Source organism: Phyllostomus hastatus, unplaced genomic scaffold, assembly GCF_019186645.2.
Source record: "Phyllostomus hastatus isolate PE091 unplaced genomic scaffold, TTU_PhHast_1.1 phas_scaffold_39, whole genome shotgun sequence".
Lineage (NCBI taxonomy): Eukaryota > Metazoa > Chordata > Mammalia > Chiroptera > Phyllostomidae > Phyllostomus > Phyllostomus hastatus.
The window spans coordinates 21,420,919-21,439,271 of record NW_025334028.1 but is presented as its reverse complement, the minus strand read 5'-3'; the positions used below and the strand labels follow the sequence as shown (position 1 = coordinate 21,439,271).

At 35.2% G+C, this 18,353-nt stretch overlaps 1 protein-coding gene and 1 non-coding gene across 5 annotated transcripts in view; one reads left to right on the top strand and one right to left on the bottom strand.

Moving 5' to 3' along the window:
- RAP1GDS1 (Rap1 GTPase-GDP dissociation stimulator 1) overlaps window positions 1-18,353 on the bottom strand; it is a 148,263-nt gene that overhangs the window by 101,460 nt on the left and 28,450 nt on the right. The gene's annotated exons all lie outside the window — the stretch shown is intronic.
- On the top strand, window positions 17,409-17,511 carry LOC123807007. Its single transcript, XR_006783578.1, has one exon. It is a non-coding gene; the product is annotated as a U6 spliceosomal RNA (small nuclear RNA).

Here is an 18,353-nt window from a genome sequence, read left to right as displayed (position 1 = left end):
AGCCAGGGTACATGCCTGGGTTGCAGGCTATAACCCCCAGCAACCATACATTGATGTTTCTCTCTCTCTCTCTATCTCCCTCCTTTCCCACTCTAAAAATAAATAAATAAAATCTTTAAAAAAATGTTATTTATCTTTTAAAAGATCCCACTGTCGTATTCATTGATCTTTCGTATCTTATTTTAGACTCTATTTCATTTATTTCTGCTCTGATCTTTATTATTCTTTCCTCTACTCACTTTGGACTTTGTTGTTCTTTTTTCAAGTTCCTTTAGGTATAAAGTTAGATTGTTTATTTGAATTTTTTGTTTTGTTTTTGAGATAGGCCTATAATACTATGAATTTCCCTACTAGAATTGCTTTCCCTGGGTCCCGCAGATTTTGAGTTGTTGTGTTCTCATTTTCATTTGATTCAAGGTATCTTGATTTCTTCCTTGATCTCAATGATGACCCATTCATTGTTTATTAACAATTTTTTTAGCTTGCATATCTTTGTATATTTTTCAGATTTCTTCTTCTGATTGATTTCTAGTTCCAGGGAAGATGCTAGTTATGATTTCATCCTTGAGACATGTTTTGTGTCCTAACATACGGTCTATCCTAGAAAATGTTCCATGGGAACTTGAAAAGAATGTGTATTCTCCTGCTTTGGGATGAAATGCTCTGTAGAAATCAATTAAATCCATTTGTTTTAGTGTGTCTTTCAAGGCCACTGTCTCCCTGTTGATTCTCTGTCCGGAAGATCTATTCATCAAAGTCAAAGGGGTGTTAAAACCCCCTACTATGACTGTTACTTCTGTTGATCTCTCCCTTTATGTCCATCAAAATTTGCCATATATATTTAGGTCCTCCTATGTTAGGTGTATAAATGTTTACTAAGGTTATATCCTCTTGGATTGTTCCCTTTATCATTATGCAGTGTTTTTCTTTGACTTTTACTATTGGCCTTGGTTTTAAAGTCTTCTGTCAGGTATATGTACTGCTACCCCAGCTTATTTTGTCCTTTCCACTTGCATGAAATATCTTTTTCTGTCACTTTCCTTTTGGTCTGTATTTTCATTCTGAGGTAAGTCTCCTGAGGACAGCATATATATGGGTCTTGTTTTCTTACCCACTGAGCTACCCTATGTCTTTTGATTAGAGTATTTAAACCATTCACATTTAAAGTGGTTATTGATAGATAGTTATTGCCATTTTATTTTTTAACTGTTTTCTTCTGTTTTTCTCTCTTTCTCTTTTTTTTTCTTAAAGCAAGCCCTTTAACATTGGTACTGGTTTGGTGATAACTCCCTTTTGCTTCTTCTGTCAGGAAAGCTCTATTTCTCCTTCAATTTTAAATGATAGCCTTATGGGTAAAGTAGTCTTGGTTAAGGTGCTTGATGTTCATCACCTTGAGTATTTCATGTCAATCCCTTCTGGCTTTAAATGTTTCTGTTGTGATATCAGATGACAGTCTAATGTGACCTCCCTTGTAAGCAACTAACTGCTTTTGTCTTGCAGCTCTTTAAATTCTCTTGTCTTTAATCTTTGACATTTAATTATGATGTGTCTGGGAGTGGGACTCTTTGTTTGGGTTGTGCATCTTGTTTGGGACTCTCTGAGATTCCTGGACTTCTGTGTCTTTTTCCTTTACTAAGTTAGGGAAGTTTCCAGTCAATATTTCTTCAAATAGTTCTCAATCTTTTGTTCACTCACTCTCTTCTCCTTCTAGTGTTTCCATGACAAAGATATTATGCTTCATGTTTGTCCCAAAAGTTTCTTAAACTTTCCTCATTTCTTTAATTCTTTTTCCTTCTCTGCTTGGGTGTTTTTTCCTACCTTGTCTTCCAAATCACTGATTTGATCCTCTGCTTCCTCTAACCTACTGTTTATTCTTTCCAGTGCATCATTTATTTCAGACATTGCAGTCTTTATTTTTGACTGGTCTTTTTTTATGGTTTCTATGTCTTTTTTCATGTGATTGAGCATCCTTAAAATCATTACTCTAAATTCTCTGATAAATGGCATGCCTTCATTTCATTTAGTTCTCCTTCAGGGAATTCTCTTGTTCTTCTTTTGGGGGCCTGTTTCTTTGTCTTCCTATTTTGCCTGCCTCTTTGTGTTTGTTTCTACACATAATGTAGATCTGCAAAGACTTCAGTTCAGGCCTGTGTCAGATGTTGCTTGTGACTGGCCCTGAACCACCTATTTGGAACTAGCAGCAATCCATAGTTTGTGGCTCCCTTGCTGGGCCTCAGTGTGTACAGAAAGAACAAAGTAGTGCACAAGGTCAGCTTTTACTAGCACTGTCTGTGGGAAAGTCCACCAAAGTCTCAGACCTCCCAGAGACTTATCTTCACCTGTAGGCTTTCTGTTAGGTTTAATCACCTCTAGCTGAAATAACCTCTAGCTGTACTCCTCAGCAGCTAGACTTAAGCTCTACAGGGTGGGGCAAATGGTATTTCTGCAGAAGGAGCTATTGCTTTTCCCCAAGCTGATGTCACGTGGAGGGGACTGCTCTGCCCAAGAAAGATGGCCTCTGCACTATAGGGAATGACTCAGCACAGGGATCCTGAATGCTGACCCTTCTGTTCATTCCCTAGACTCTCCTCACATGTCTCTATTTCACCTTGCCCTCCCCTCTGCTGGCACCCAGGGTAAGTGGATGCAAATGAAATTTTGTGTGTCGACCATTTAACAGGCTCTAGTAAAAAGAGATCACTGTGTCTCTAGCCACCTCTCCCTGGTGGATACAGCCCCAGTGCTTTTCAAAGCAAGATGTTTCTTGGGTTCCTTTCCTGACTCTGGTGCTATAGGCTGGGGAGTCCAGCTTGGGGTTTAGACGCCACACTTCTCAGGGGGACCCACCCAGCCACTGAAATATTCTCGTACTTCAGCTGCCTTCCACAGGGGCCCAGCCAGCCCTCTCTCACCTCCATATTTGCTGCCAGTCTCATTGTGGTAGTGTGTGGTTTCTTCCAGAAGTCCTTGGCTATAAGGCTTCTCTCCAGCTAGTGTTCAGTTGGTTACTCAGGATTTAGTTGTAATGCCAGTTTGTTCCTGGGAGGAGGTTAATGTAGCTTCCTCCTCCTCAGCCTCCATCTGGCCTCTCTCCATAACTTTTAATTAAACACTCAGGCATATCCATAATATTTCCCAACCCCATCTCCTGATATTCCTCTTTGGACAACCTACACTTTAGCCACACTAAAATACTTATAGTAATTTAAATTCCTCATCTTACTTTGTACTTCCTTACTATAAATGTTCTGCATCTGAAATCCCACCCCCACCCACCACTTTAGCTAATTCCTATTTAGATTCAGTGTCATCAGTTAAAGGTATCTGACTGATATTTGCCTACTATAAAATCTCTATCTTAAATTTATATCAAAAGCATTTTAAAAAATTTTCAAAACAGTTTCAAACATATTATCTCTTCATTTTGAAAAGAGGTCATGTGAGGTAAACATGATTAATTCATGCTCTCCTCATATCACAAATAAGGGCATAAGATTATACTGGGGAAAAAAACAAGAATCTAGCTTTCCTGATTACTAGTCCACTGCTTTTCCTACCATAACTGTTATTTAGAAGCTATATGGTGATGAGAATACCTTGATTCAATTTGCCAAGTTATGCTGTGAAAAAGATCTATACAACATATTCTACAGAAGTAGGAACTACAGAGAGGCAAATGGATAATAAAGAGATGCATAGTATTTTGTGATAGGTAAATTGAGGCAGTGATTGAAGAAGAGAATAGGAAATGAGTACAAAGACTGTGAAGCAGGTTTAAAATAGATTTACAACACATAAAAAAAATATTCCGGGTATACAATTAAAATAAGGGCAAGACAAATGAAAAATTAATGTTTCTAGAAAAAAATTGAAGTATATAAAAATGGGCAGGGGAGATAAATGTTTCTGTCACTTGAGACCCTTTTTCATCCCCAACAAGGATTTTAAGCAAATAAAAGGAACATAACTTGCAGAGGGGAAAAGGATTGTATGCAGGTATGAAAATAAAGAGGGCAGAACAAGAACCCATTTTACACAATGATACACTATCAGAAACAGGTCTTACTAAAAGATTAAGTTATGAGAGTCATTTCATAAAATTACAAGTGATTCTGATAGCCTTGCAGTCATTTCAATTCCAGGGATAATGTAAGCTGTGGGAGTCGGAGAAGTTATGTGCTTGGAAATCATAACTAGAATAAGCAATGAGATCTGTTAGTTTGACTATTTTCTTTGAAATTATCAGTAACTAGGCCATAAAGTCTTATTAAAAAATTAAGATCTATATGGTCAAAAAAATAAAGGAAAGATATTTACTAAGAAAATAAGCACTAGGAGGAACTGTGTTAATGATTGTGGTAAAAGACAAGTATATAACTAGAATTGTTTACCTAGAAGTTCAAAGTAATTACTGAGAATTTCTATAGTAAATATGGATTTCTTCACTTCATACCAAAAGAATGAGAATACCATAAAACACAGTGAAGGAGTATTTTTAGGAAAAGACCCATCTCCATCCTACTGTGAAATAACTTGGGGTAAAAATATGAAGTAAAGAAAGCTACAAAGATTTGGCACTAGAATTCAGCAGGATTCTTTGAAGACCTTAATTTATTTATGTTTACTTTAAGCCTTCAGGAATATATACTGTTTCTCAAATAAACAAATTATTTCCCAATGGAGCACCTTTAAAAAAGGAGTGATTCGGGGAACCCATTTAAGGAAATAAATAACTCTACGTAAAAAAGTCAATGTGATACAAAACTTACTTTTTTCAGGAAAACAAAAGGGTACACAGACAAAAAAAGAGAAAGCAGTTACTTAAAACTGACACTACTGTAAGCCTGGCAAAAAAACAGTTAAATAGCTTACAGTATCACTGGAACCTACAATTTATAGACAACTGGACAAAGGACAAGTAACAGCAGGAGCTTGTGATGGCATCTCACATGGGGACAGAAGCAGTCTTGCGGGTCTGAACTTTGGCCTGTGGAATTTGATGCTGTCTTTGGGCAGACAGTGTCAGAATTAAGTTGAATTGTGAGGACACCCACCTAGTGTCCAGAGCATTGCTTATTATTGGTGTGAGGAAATCCCCCTCCTCCTACACATTGGAATTGTGTCTAGGAACCTAAAAGAACTGGCAAAATGACCTTGACCCCCCAATTTAGAGATGTTTGGAGATGTTAGATAGGTATAATGCCCTATACAGACTGCAGAATAGTAATATATAAGACCAGAGGGGAGAGGGGAGAGAATTTCAGGGGAAGGGTTTAAAAGAACTAGTAAAAGGACACAAGGACAATAACAAGGGGGTGGTTGGAGACAGGAGGGAGGTGGGAAAGGCTGGAGGGTGGGCTTGGATGGGGGTAAAAGGCAGAAAACTACTTAAACAAAAATTAAAATTAAAAAAATAGAAAATAAATAAAACAATTGAAAAAAAAAGAATGATAATATGTAGCACCCTAAAATGAATGCTGAAAGGTTTTCAAATTGGTCCTAGATTTACAAAATATAATGGTACTAGAGCAATAGCTTAGGTCTCCATGTAATACCTAAGACAAATACCAAATTTAAATTCTACAAAACCAACAGGGGGAAAGGTAAGTGAGAAAGCAGGGTTTCACAGAAATGATAAGGGAAAAAGTGTGAAGGAGGTTCTGTTAACAGTACCTACTTCAGGAGAATAGAGAAAATATTAGTCAAAAAAGAATTCACTCTCTTAAGAAGAGAGGATGAGAAAAGATCATAAGTGAGAATATAGATCATAATCTCCCAAGCCGTACAGACAAATTGGAACAAGAATAACTGTGAGCTGGTCAGTTAAAGAACTTTCCCATCCGTTGATACCCTCCCTAGACCTAGTTGTGAACACCTTTTTACTGTGCCCGTTGGATCTCTAAACTATTGTAAACAAATGCCGGCCACTCCCAAAACTCTATCTTCCTCCTTGCACTGCTCTCAAACAGCACTCAGCTCTCTCTTCTTTACCTTCTACCCCCAAGACACAGAGCTTGGAGCTTGGGTTGGTATTTTCTTAGCTGAAAATATCTTTTGTAAACCATTTGTCCTTTGGCTTCACTCAAGAACAATTTCTCATTTCCCTACCATCAGGTGACATTCTATTTGCCCCATTCTCATCACTAGTATTCTAACAACCATCAAAATAGACTGGAGCTTGCTCTCAAGTTTTCCCTCCCCTCCAACACTTGCTATCAACCTGAATTACGAATCTACACAAAGTGGTTAATAACTTGGCTTCACATTCCCTGACTTTTAATAAATAATTCTCTACTGTCCTCTAATAATCCAATACACAATCATGCCAGGGCCCCATGGTCATGTAGAACTGCTCCATGGTCAAAAGCTTAAATTTGGAAATTAGTTTCTGACCAGTTTTCTATCATATATTTTATTTCTTTATTATTGAACAATTTTTAACCTCATTGAAACCTCTAGTCTTTCAACTTCTTCCTTCTCAATCTATTAGCCTTCTCCATGATTCATTTCATCCCTACCTACTCTGAATAAAATGATCACTGATTTCAGCAAGCTTCCTAAAACCCTTTTTCACGTTGTCACTCAGTCCCTGACAGTGGATGAATCCAGCTGCATATTTAGTCTTGTTTTCTAATTTTAAAATATTTTGTTATTAAATATGTTAGCTAATACCACAATAAATTCACATTTTACAATCTTAACTGGACCTTCTCCAATGTTCAGTAATGTTTTATTTAACTCTAGTCATTTCCCTGTCACATTTCCTAAGCCAGTTATTGTAAACATTAACTACTCTCTATACATGCCATATTCTCCATCATTGTCAACAGATACCCTTTCCTGATCTCAGAGTGCAAATATTTTGCTCCTTCACTCTTAAACTTAACTATGATGTAAACTATCCTTAACTCCTGTCTCTTAGAAAAAGATGTCCTCTTTTTTAATTCTTATTGGCTATCCTCCAACCCTTCTTTAAATCTGCTACCATAGATCTCTCTTAAAAATAAAAACCTAATTTTCATTTGCTTTCAATGGCTCCCCTTTGCACGGTGCTAGAGTGAATGTTTGTGCCTCCCCAATTCATATGTTGAAATCTAATTCTCAATGTGATACTATTAGGAGGTGGGGCCTTAGGGAAGTGAGCAGGTCATAAGGACAGAGTCCTCATGCATGGGATTAGTGGGCTTACAAAAAGAGATCTCAAAGAGTTGTGTCGGTTCTTGCACCATGTGAGGTTCCAGCAAAAAATCAGCTATCTATGAATCAGGAAGCACACCTCACCAGATATCAAATCATCAGGTACTTTGATCTTGGACTTTCCAGTCTCCATAACTGTTAGAAATGCCATTCAATCTAGGCTTTTTGTTATAGCAGCCCAAGTGGACTAAGACACATGGCATAAGTCTTTCATAATTTGACCTCTCACTCCCTTTTCCAGGTATCATCTTCCCTGAACGCACCTTTTCTTTTTTCTTTTTCACTAGGCATACCACACTTTTCCGTTTCTAATAAAACTAGGTTTTCTCCCACCACTGTGACTTTGTATATGTTGCTTCCAATGCTTGAATGTTCTTCCCACAATCCCTGGGTCCTCACATAATGAAGTATACTACGTTTTCAAAATCCAGTATTCTCTGATCCTGCTCATCAAAATCACCCCCTCCCCAATATTCAAACACAATGTTGTAATTGTGTGCCAGTTATTAAAACCTATTTAGTAGTTGAAAATTTGGGAGTGGATAAGATCACACACAAAAAAATGTATTTGTACTGTGTCCCAACTATGCTGGGAATATAAGATAAAGAGTATATAAATCAGATCCTCAGAGAGTTGTCTAGTATAAAACAGACTCTAATAAATGATCACAATTCACTGTGACTGATGTGACCATGGAGATTATATATAGCTCCATGAAGATCACGGAAATCTTCATTAACAAGGTAATACTGGAACTAAAGTTTAAAAGATAGCAAAGCATATTGTAATAAGCAGTAAAGGAAAAATATATATTCCACAAAGAAGGAATATGTAAAAGCATTTAAAAACTGAGGCCAGATACCCAATTTTTGTAATAGGCACATTCTATACTACTGTTTGATGATGATGATGATGATTATAATTTTTTTGCCAACAGCTGAAAGCTATCAGAATTGAGATGTGCAAAATAGATGGTGGGTATTATTGAAAGTTTGAAGAAAAGACAGGCAATAGTATGCCTGCAAAACACCTATTTTATCCATCAGGAACTGGGTGAAGTATCAGTCCCTCTAGGACACTTTGAGACACTCTTACAACTATGAGTTGAATCCAGCTCTGTTTCTCTGACATTTTGGTATCAGCTCTATTATACAGTGTATTATACTCTATTAAAATTTATCTATTACTTGTCTATCCAAACTCTCAATGGCAAGGTACCAAGTACACGGTAGTGTCCAATTAATGCTAGTTCAGTAGAATTACCCTGCCCTTAAGGAGTTTATAACTGAATAGATGAATAAGGATATACAAATATATACTACAATAAGTCAAATAGAGGAATGTATAAACTGTTATAAAATACTAAAGAGGGAGCAACTCAATTACATCTATTGATGTTGTGGTAGTTGTAATCACTTTTAACAAGAAAAAAACTGAGCTTATAAGACTGTCTTATATTTTAAGAATTCTCTCAAGAATGAAAGTCTTTTCATAGAAATACCTACCAATAACTAGCTCATGAAGAGACTAAACTTTTCACTTTTCATTAAGCTAATCAAGACGTAGATTATATTTTTTCAAGAGCAAACATATGCAAAAATGTTCCATAAACCTTCAGAAATCATTTTAGAAAATTGCCTTGCCTTTTATGTTATCCCTCCCACAGGCATACATCAGAAAGAAAAGATGAGCAACCATAACTAAGTTATAATGAGCCAAATCAAAACATTCTGTTTACTCCTTTAGCACAATGAGAAAAGATTTGTAACACATAACTATGGGAAGAAAAAATCACAAGCATCTGAAAAAATGAACTCACCTCACACAATTTATTGGGCTGGCAAAAAAGTCTGTTTAGTTTTTTTCATACAATGGCTCTAGTAGCACTTAGCTGTCTTTAACATTACTCGAAACAATTTTGTTAGATTGTATTGTGACAGCTGTCATATCAGCATGCATTTTTAAAACGTCAAAATTGGTGAATTTTTGTGCAGCCATTTTAATATTGAAAATGGAAGAAAATGCACATTTTTGGTGTATTAGGCTTTATTATTTGGAGAAAGGTAAAAAACACAACTGAAACACAGAAAAAGATTTGTACAGTGTGTGAAGAAGGTGCTGTGGCTGATCCAGTGTGTCAGAAGTGGTTTGTGAAGTTTCTTGGTACTATTGATATTTTGGCCAAATAATGCTTTGCTCTTGGGCTATGTTATACATTGAAAGCTGTTTAGCAGCACCCCTGGCCTCCACCCACTAGACGCCAATAGCAGGAGAGAGCCGACAAACTGAAAATATCCAAAGCAATAAAGTTATTGGTGAAAATGAAAAATGTGTCTTTTATTTTATGGAAAAAACAAAATGGGCTTTCTGGCCAACCCAATACATTATTTTCTGTTTGCTCTACAATAAAATCTTGATGGAAAACATGAAGACCAAACATATTATTTGCCATATTTTTAGTCACATGTGGTTCACACTGTCATTTTACTCTTTATAACAAATAACTAATAACTGATGAAATGTGAATATTTCATGTTTTTAGTAGGGTAAAGTTTAGGTATAATTTTTTAGGGTAATATTTATATAATGGGCTATTATAACACAGAGAATCCTTTTTCTCTGTTTAAAAAAAGTTAGTAATTTTCAGTGCCTTTTGTTGTCAGATACATTCACTTGGAAACTTGGGCTGTTTCAGCACTACTTGCAAAACAAAAAACACATCTGTATATTTCTTTGAGATTTAAGATAGCTGGCACATTTAGGTGGGGTGAAAGTCATTTTTTCCCCCGACTCTGTAGCTACTGTACAAGGCTGCTGGAGCACAGTAGAGAATACTGTGGGACATTTCATGATCCTGCACATCAAATACTCATGTCTAGAGTTAGAAAAAAAAAGTCCACTTACTAAATGTACATGGACCCATTAGAAAGTTTTTAGAGTATTCAGCTGAGTTCATACTGCCATGATATGTCATAGTGCTTTGGTTAAATGTTAAATACCTAGTTTAAAGTTATATTTGGAACATTTCATGCTGTCATGTCATACTTTGACAAGGTGAAGATTTGGAATGCACATCTCTCCATCTTGAGGTCTCATTTATTTATATATTCAACACTGAGCATTTATTCAGTATGTCCCATACACTGGATGCTATGTCCTCATGATGACAGAAATTTAGCCCCGTCCTCAGAGCTCATTACTTTATGTTGGAGACTGATAAATAAGTGTAAAATATAATTTATCATAAGTACTATAATAGAGGTATGTTCAATGTCTGATGGGAGTGCACATATTTGATTTATTGTCAAATTAAAAAGGAATAATCATAAAAGAATAAAAGGCAATAAGAAATGGTCTGACTTGAGTACTTCATTCGGCTTTTTAAAACAATCAACTCTTCAATTGTTCACTGAATTTTTAAAAAAATTATAGTTGGCATACAATATTAGGTTTACTGTACAACATGGTGATTAGACATTTATGCACTTTATGAAGTGATCACCACAGTAAATCTAGTAACCAGTACACAGTTATTATGATATTATTGCGTATATACATCATATCCCCGTGACTTATTTTGTAACTGGCAGTTTGTATTTCTTAATCCCCTTCACCCTTTCTTTAAAACAAAAACTGTTTTAGAAGACACTAGAAGTAATTACTTTACATGAAACAAACTGAACTAATTTATACTGCGTTGTGCTCTGAGTAACTCTAATAATATGCATGTTGATTGTTTTTGTTCATGAACCACTCTGGCATGGCTCTAAACCTGTGCTATCCAGTACAGTATCCACTAACCACATGTGGCTACTGAACACTTGAAATGTGACTAGCTGGAATTGAGATAAGCTATAACCTCAAAGACTTAGTATGAAAAAGAATGTAAAATGACTCAATTTTTATGTTGATAACATGTTGAAATGATAATATGTAAGTAAATGTTTATTAAACTTATTTTGTTTCTTTTTTACCCTTTTAAAAAGTATTTTATTTATTTTTCAGAGAGAGGGAAAGGGAGGTAGAAAGAGGGGGAAAGAAACATTGATCAGTTGCCTCTCACATGCCCCTAACTGCGGGACGTGGCCTGCAACCCAGGTCCCCCTGAATAGAACAAAAGACTTATCCTAAAAAGGATAAGTATGTGCCCTGACTAGGAATCAAACTAGTGACCTTTTGCTTTGCGGGACAATGCCCAAACCCACTGAGCCAAGGGGGGCAGGGCTCTTTTTACCTTTTTAAACTTGGCTGCTAGAAAATTTTAAACTATGGTATGTGGCTCACATATTTCCACTAGATATCACTGTCTCAGACCAATGTTTTATAAACTAGGATTCATAAAAATTATTTAGAGGGATTGCTAAAACTCAAATACTCAAATAAGAACCTCTGGGTCCTATACCCAGAGGTTCTCATTCAGTAGTTTTAGGTGGAACCCAAGACTTTAGATTTCTAATAAGCTCCCAGAGGATGCTGATGTACTAAGCTGTGGATCACACTTTAACAAGGTTCTCATGTAGGCAGTATCTTTTCAGTGTTTTGAAAAGAATGTCTTGGTTGAATCAAAGGCCCTATCAATGTTCACACAATCTTTCTTGGTCTAATCCATAATATATATCTGTGTGACATGTATGTGTACTTACTTGTGAAAAAGGATAAGGGATCCTCTTTTCTAGGAGTAGTAGTGTATTGGGGTTGTCAAGAGAAATGGAACCAATAGGGTATATAGACAATAGATCAATTGCTATCTCTAGATTGGTAATTTTCAACCTTTTCATCTCATGGCACACATAAACTCACTACTAAAATTCTGTGGCACATCAAAAAACCCATTATTTTCTTTGTGCCAATCTGACAAAAAACACAGGTATAATTTTAATTCATTCACACTGGATGGCTATTATTGTGTTGGCTGTTGTCATTTTTTTCATTTGACAGTCTAAGGGAAAAGAAGTCAGTGCCCCTCATTAAATAGGTATTGCATAGTTTAAGAATTCTTGAGGCACATGGGTTGAAAATCACGGTAGACAGACATAAAGACAGACAGATAGACAGACAGATACACACACATACATGAGACATTTTAAAAAACTGGCTACCTCAGTTACACAGCCTGGCAAATCAAAAATCTGGAGGGAGAGTGGCAGGTTGGAAAATCAGGGAAGAGCTGGTGATGCTGTCAAATCGGAAAGTTGTATGCTGACAGAATTACCTCTTGCTCTTGTAGTGGGGTGGGTTGAGGGAGGGGATGTGGTTTGTTAAGATCAGTCTTTTGTTCTATTCAGGCCTTCGACTGACTGGATGAGGTCCACCTACATCAGAGAGGGCAATCTCCTTTACTCAAACATGATGGATTTAAATGTTAATCTCATCTAAAAACAGCCTCACAAAAATATTCAGAATAATGTTTGACCAACTATATGGGCACCATGGCCTGGCCAAGTGACACATAAAAGTAACCATCACAAATGGAATATGCATTTCACTAAGATATCAAAATGGATTGTGTGACATTATAGTTATATGTTGGGATAACTGCTAGTGAGGAATGATGCCATTAGTATATATTAGAATCTGCTACACAGGAATCTATAATTGATTTTAACAAAGGTTCTTCATGACCTACTTTTTAATATTCACTGTGTTAAACCCCAAAATGAGCCTATAAAAGGCAGAGTAATAGTTTTTTTTTGTTTTTAATTTAAGAGATGTATGGATTCAGTCTAGGTCTTAGCACACAATGTTCTACTGGTTTGGCCAAAAAGTCCATTTTGTTTTTTCCATAAAATAAAAGACACATTTTTCATTTTCACCAATAACTATTGCTTTGGATATTTTCAGTTTGTCGGCTATCTCCTGCTATTGGCGTCTAGTGGGTGGAGGCCAGGGGTGCTGCTAAACAGCTTTCAATGTATAACATAGCCCAAGAGCAAAGCATTATTTGGCCAAAATATCAATAGTACCAAGAAACTTCACAAACCACTTCTGACACACTGGATCAGCCACAGCACCTTCTTCACACACTGTACAAATCTTTTTCTGTGTTTCAGTTGTGTTTTTACCTTTCTCCAAATAATAAAGCCTAATACACCAAAAATGTGCATTTTCTTCCATTTTCAATATTAAAATGGCTGCACAAAAATTCACCAATTTTGACATTTTAAAAATGCATGCTGATATGACAGCTGTCACATACAATCTAACAAAATTGTTTCGAGTAATGTTAAAGACAGCTAAGTGCTACTAGAGCCATTGTATGGAAAAAACGAACTTTTTGGCCAACCTCATAGTATCTTATATTCAGTTAAGATGATATATTTCTGAGTTGGAGTACGTTTCTTCAACATCCTTTTAACGTGCTTCTAGAAAGTGTTTCTTAATTTGGAACCTTTTCCATTTCCTAGCTATTGTTCCCTTACTTTGATTGCTTCAAGTAAAGAACAACCTTTTACTCTGTATTTTGTCTTTAATATTATGAATGTTTTTCCTATTTTGACAGTTTTGCAGATGGTCATTAATATTCATAGACATTCATAACTCAAAAATGAAAATTATAGTAATAATAATAAAAATAAAATAATTGTGCTTTTATTTATTAATTCAGTGTAAAACACATTCCCATATGATATCTCTTCTAGTTTTAAAATAATAGCTAAACTACAGATTTGTGTTAACTAAGATTTAAACAAAGTCAAATCTGCAAAAGGAGAAAAATTTAATTACCCACTTTGTTGCCTAGTATCTTTTCTTTCCCTAGTCTCCTGTCCAAGTACTAACCAGACCTGACCCTGCTTAGCTTCCGAGATCAGACAAGATCGGGCATGTTCAGGGTGGTATGGTCACAGATTCTTTCCCCAAAGTCAAAAGTTACAAACTTTTTTTTTAAGACTTTATTTATTTATTTTTAGAGAGGGAAGGGAGGGAGGTAGAGAGAGAGAGAGAAACATCAATGTGCGGTTGCTGGGGGTCATGGCCTGCAACCCAGGCATGTACCCTGACTGGGAATCACACCTGCAACACTTTGGTTCGCAGCCCGCGCTCAATCTACTGAGCTACACCAGCCAGGGTTAAAAGTTACAAACTTTTAAAATGGTCTTTAATACCAAGTAGTTCAAACAATTTTAATTTATAAAGTAATTTATATTCATCTTTCACTAAATCTTGAAATGCCAAAATTCATATGACATCACGAATTCACTAAAAGGAATCCATGTAAAGCTGCATTAAAATGAAATAAAGAAATCATAAGCAATCAAGTTCATATTTTCAGGGTTAAATAATATAGACAAACTAACAAAAACTCTCTGAATTCTAGCTATAGACATAATTCAAAGGGTAATATGGTATGACCTTGTAATTGTAAATAAACAATTCCCTGGTAGAAAAAATAGTGCTTTACTAACTGTAGTTTTGAAGCTATGGGGGCTACATATTACTAAATTAAGACATTTCCTATGTTGTTTATCAGAACACTTAATACTCATTCATTCTAAAATATCTAATTCATATTATTAATTTTAGTTATTTTTAGGTATTAATTCTCATTAAATATTTGTCCCTGAATAACACAAAAGTGGACACAAATTATACTGAATCTAACTAATATATTAAGTGACCTTTGACTCTGAGACTGAGTAACTATTATACTTTCCATTCTTAAAAAAGTTCCTCTACAGGCTGACAGTGACCACAGGGGAGAGAAGAGGGACTTTCAGGGGACAGTGGGAAGGGTTCATGGGAACAAATTTAAAGGACACATGGACAAAAACTAGGGGGAGGGTGGTAATGGGAGGGAAGTGGGGAGGGTTGGGGGGGGCTGGTTTGGGAGTAAAAGGGAGAAAACTGTACTTGAACAATGATTAAAAAAAAAGTTCCTCTATTATTAATGCTCCCAACAAATAATTTTATTATAAACAAACCTCAAAATAATAAAAATGGTGGATATTTACTTTTCAAAATATTGTTAGGCTGAGGATTTATGGTTTAAAGATACCTACTCCTGTTTTTTAAAATCATTATTTAATTAAGACTATTTTCTTAGCACAAAAAGGGACTTTGGTATTAAATCAAGAGGTCGTATACTGGATCAATAAAGCATTACAAGGGCTGCCATTAATATCAGAAACCAAAATGAGATACTATTCGTATCATTTTTATTTACTATTGTGCCAGAAGTTCAAGCCAGCACAATAAGTCAACAACAGTCATGGAGGTAAGAGGAAACAAAAACATTACTTTGTATGTCGTCTGACTTCAAAACCCAAGAGAGCTAGCTAAAGTTTTATTTTAACTAGTAAGTGAGTTCAGAAGGGAGTTCAATACAAATAAAAATATTAAAAAATCAATACAGCTTTTCAAATGATCTCCAAAAATAACCACTTAAAAGTTACAATGGGAAAAATCCATTTGTAACCAAAAAAATGTAAAATGCATAAGAATACTTTATATAAGATATGCATGAAACAAACCATAAATCTAATTGAGGCATAAAAGAAGACAAATAGAAGAAACTAAAATATATGTTCTTAGGTTGATGGACAAAATATTGAGAAGTTTTTGGTTCTTTACAAATTAATTTATAGCTTATTGCAATTCCAACAGGATTCTTTAGCAATGTGACAAGTATTTCCAATATTTCTCTGATATAATAAACCCATGAAAATAAAAATTTTTGAGATTGATTTATAAAGAGAAATGTCCTCCATAAAGCTACCATAATTAAACAGCATGGCTACAATACAATAATAGACTGATTAACAGAATAAAATAAAACCCCCAAACTCACCCCATTATATTAAATAGTTATTATGTGATAAAAGTACTATCAACCAATAAAGAATAGATGAAATGATCACATGGTACTGGGAAACTGACTGTAGAAAAAATATAATTAGACTTTCATCATATACTATATATCAATAAATTATTGAACATAATAAAATCAAATAGTTATAACAAGAATAGACATTATTTTACATACAAGATTCTAGTGGAAAAAAAACAATTCACTGACTTTTTATTTTTCCCCCAAATGTCTCATTTATAGATTCCAAAGCTACCTAATGGTGAAACTTTAATATTTCTTTTGTAATGCAAAATGGGCACTCAAGAAATCTGAATTATAAGAAGTAAAAGTGGAAGCATTAGACCATGTTTAAAAAAGTTTTCTTGAGGAAACACAATGGTCATGAACTATTGAGTACAATGGAAGATAAAGAGAAGTGTGACGCTGCCCACACTTTTAATATCAGGTTCAAACATCTATAATCACAGCAAAGATACTGAAAACAGGTTAATTTAACCAATCTACTTATTACTTATACCATTCTTCTTTACATATCAAATTATACCTTTTTGTTGAAAATAAAAATTTTATTCAAATGCTAATATTAATTCACTTCCAATTTGCTATTCCAATTAAAAGTCTAACTTGCATGGCTCATATTCTTTGACACATTCAGCACACTGGTATAGTGCTTATTTGTTTAGATAACCAGTTAACATCAATCAAGTAGACAGCCACAAAAGACACACAGCTAGCTACAGAAGCAGTTACATGGAACCCTGCTGAAAAAGAATGTTAGAAAGACACACCAACACAAATCAATCACTTCTCCCTCAACAATTACTTGACGTGTACTATTTAGTGACAATAAGTCAGTATTGGTACTATAAATGTTGATGGTGGTAGATTTTTTTTTTTTAAATCTTCACCCAAGGGTATGTTTTATTGATTTTAGAAAGAGAGGAAGGGAGAGAGAAAGAAGAAGAGAGAAGCATGAATGAGAGAGAGAAACATGGGTGTGAGAAAGAAACATCAATCCGTTGCCTTCTGTAAGTGCTGACTGGGACTCAACCCACCAACCCTTGGTGTATGGGGCCATGCTCCAACCAACTGAGCCATCCAGCTAGGACAGAGGATGGTAGATCTTTTTCAGTATATATTTGGCATATAACATCAATTCAAATCACATTTTTCTTATTTATTTTACTCTCTGTTAGGAACATAAGTTGTTTTTTTTTTAATTTAGCAAACTTAAAAGCATACATAGTAACATGTATCAGCTAACGTCAGAAAATCCAGATCATTTCCCGATGCTTTAATCACAACTACAAATACCAATGGAGGCTTATCTCCTTTTGGAGAATGCACATGAGAACTTTTTGGGGGAGGGGGCTCTTATGAAGTATAGTGCTTCAAAGCATGTTGGTGCTAACTTGGGCAGCACATACACTAAAACTGGAATGACAGAAGATTAGCAAGGCACCTGCACATGGATGACATAGAAGTTTGTGAAGCGTTCCATATATATTTTTTAAAGCATATTAGAGGGCAAACAGCACCCAGTATGACAGTTGTATTCTTGCTTCTGTTTATTAATCTTGTGACCTATGAGAGATTTACAGATGGCCTTTCTCGCCCTTCCAATCAGATTCAATAATTTCCATGATCCCTTTTCGATAAACTCATGGTATGGATATATTTGGATATACACTCTTCTTTCTGATTTTCACTAAGCACACAGAATATATGCTATTTCTTACTTAGAATTTAATCCTAGAACAATAATCTTAATGTTCATTATTTTAAATGTCCTCTCCTACAATAAATAACCCAACTGTATTTTATTTATGATGATAATGAATTTGTTTCTAAGCTGCATTTTCCATCCTATTATACTGGCTGGCACAACACTTAAACTTACTTTGATCAGCCACTGTCCACACTAGGAGAAATCAAGCATTTATAGATACTTTACAAAATTTAAAAAATGAAATTCTATATGTAATCAATATTTTAAATACTGTTAATGAGATATTGTACTTTTTTGGTACTTAATCTTTGAAATCTAGTATGTACAGGGTCAGGCAGAAGTAATGTCACTGAGTGTGGTTGGGAGGGTACATGAATGTCTCACAGGAGATGGACAGCAATTTAAACATTTCATCTAAAATGTCATATGGTCTGTTTGAGTGTGATATTGTTACATTACAGAATTACATGCTTATGATTTTATAACAAAATATTTTTATGTAATAAAAAAGGGGTGTTATCTGTGCCAGACCCTGTATTTTTATGCTTAAAGCATATCTAGATTCAGACTAGCCTCATTTCATATGCTTACAGTCATGTCAGAGAATGGACGCTGCACTG